We start from the raw sequence: 2,320 nt of genomic DNA, 5'->3' as shown, positions 1-2,320 counted from the left end.
ATCCAAGATGTTAAATTTTAATGTCTCTAGCACATTGTCCTAGATGGGGCTTTCAATACATGGCTGGCCCAGCAAGACAACATTCAGAAAATACCCGGAAAAGAAACACCAGCCTACATTCGGAGATGAGGGCAGGTGGAGCTACTTCTTACCCAATTTGATTCGACACAAATAAATGCAGCTGAAGGGTAGCCCCCGTGAGAGGGGTGGTGGAGAGCCAGCACTCAGGGCCAACATGCAGTGGCTGCATAAGAACCTCTTACAGGAAGGAGACAGATGTTAGCTCCTGCGACCAAACTGTGGACTGGAACGAATGCTCCAGAGACTCAAACCGCATCAGCACTCTTCCCTCATTTCTTTTCCTGGTTTTGTTTTCTTGGTTTTCTTCCTCCGGACACAGAACTCGGACACCAGGTGCCTCTAGTTTGCATCGTTAAAGCGCAGGAGCCAAGCGTTAAAAGTCAACCAGCTCTACCTGCACCGTCCATCCTTGCATTCTAAACTCATTAAGTGAAACACTGATGAGAAGCTTTGTAACGGAGGGGTCAAGCGGGGGACCTCCCCTGATCCCCCCGGTTCAGCCGGACATCGCCAGCGTCACGCTGGGACGCGCCCCAGCAATGAACCGCAGGCCGACAACACTCACCCAGGCTCTCGCTGGGCACTTAGACCTATGACTTCCCACGGAACAGGTAAGATAGAGAGATAGACATTATCAGTAAGAAACGGGCCAAATGCAAGAACTGTGACGCTCCAAATGCAAGAATTGTGACGCTCCAAATGCAAGATCTGTAACCACAAATGCAAGAATTGTGACGCTCCAAATGCAAGAATTGTGACGCTCCAAATGCAAGAATTGTGACGCTCCAAATGCAAGATCTGTAACCACAAATGCAAGAATTGTGACGCTCCAAATGCAAGAATTGTGACGCTCCAAATGCAAGAATTGTGACGCTCCAAATGCAAGATCTGTAACCACAAATGCAAGAATTGTGACGCTCCAAATGCAAGAATTGTGACGCTCCAAAATGCAAGATCTGTGACGCCACACGAGGCAAATATTCCGTTTCCCCCCTAGGGCAGGAAAAGAGATGGGGAGGGTGCCGTCGGAGAAAGAGAGACCTAAAGGACGACGTAACCACATACAATGCGGTAAACGGGACTGCGCTTGGATCCTTGGCAAACCAACAATAAAAGCCATCTTTGAAACAAAGAAATTTGAACGTACAGTGAATATTAGGTGATATTCAGGAATTACCTTAACTTTTCAAGGTGTGATAATGGCTGAGTAATTACTTCTTTTTTATACTCATCAGAGGACATTTAAGTGGGAAACAACTTGCTTTGGAAGTACTGCGTTGTCCTGGCCCAGCCCTCCCGCACCGCGGACGCCGCCAGGACCGAGCCTCTCACGCTCCATGGGCCCTCGAAAGCGCCCCGCGCGCAGAGGCCGGCCTGCTCCGCGGACCAGCGCCACGGCCTGACGACTCTCAGCCCCGCCTCGCGCTCATTACCCAAGATGCCCCGGGCGCTCATTTGCATGTCCCGCGCGACAGGTGAACCCCGCGGCTCAATCGCAGCCAAGCTATCACCGCGACCAACACGCGAGCCTCGGGAGGGGTCCCGTGGCATCAAGTGCCCCTCACCGTTCCGAGGTCACCGCCAAAGGACGCGACCCAGTCACCGTAACCTGTAAGGAGTGAGCGCGCTCCGCCTTAAATAACTGGCGGACGGGGGCTCTGTCGTGCTCGCTTCGGCAGCACATATACTAAAATTGGAACGATACAGAGAAGATTAGCATGGCCCCTGCGCAAGGATGACACGCAAATTCGTGAAGCGTTCCATATTTTGCACCCTGCTCTGGTGGAACTTGGGTCTTTTTGTGTGTGCTTGTCTTGAATTTAACCATTTTAACCAAATACCTTAATTCTTAGGTTGAACAATTTCTGACTTGTTTCAATACTTATGGGACATGTTTAATTTTTTATTGTATTTAAACTGAAGTTCTCTTGAACAATAATAGATACAGAGGCAGAGCTGCCTCAAACAGATTGTCAAACTGCAGCGGGAAGGTCGGGGAGGGTTGGGGGGCAGGAGGTAGGGGGGTAAGAGATCAACTAAAGGACTTGTATGCATGCATATAAGCATAACCAATGGACATAAGACACTGGGTGATAGGGGAGGCTAGGGGACTGTCTAGGGCGGGGGGATAAAATGGATACATATGTAATACCCTTTGTAATACTTTAAGCAATAAAAAAAAAAATAAAAAAAAATGTGAAAAAAAATAAATAAATAAATAAATAAATATTTTTGCTTG

At 48.6% G+C, this 2,320-nt stretch overlaps 1 non-coding gene across 1 annotated transcript; it reads left to right on the top strand.

Moving 5' to 3' along the window:
• The first annotated feature begins 1,744 nt into the window (after positions 1-1,744).
• Positions 1,745-1,851, top strand: LOC132223431 (U6 spliceosomal RNA). The gene has a single exon (XR_009450474.1). It is a non-coding gene; the product is annotated as a U6 spliceosomal RNA (small nuclear RNA).
• The last annotated feature ends 469 nt before the right edge of the window (positions 1,852-2,320 follow it).

The sequence above is a fragment of the Myotis daubentonii genome, chromosome 1 (assembly GCF_963259705.1).
Source record: "Myotis daubentonii chromosome 1, mMyoDau2.1, whole genome shotgun sequence".
Taxonomy (NCBI): domain Eukaryota; kingdom Metazoa; phylum Chordata; class Mammalia; order Chiroptera; family Vespertilionidae; genus Myotis; species Myotis daubentonii.
Note: the sequence above shows the minus strand (reverse complement) of the source record. Positions and strands in the feature narration are given on the sequence as shown.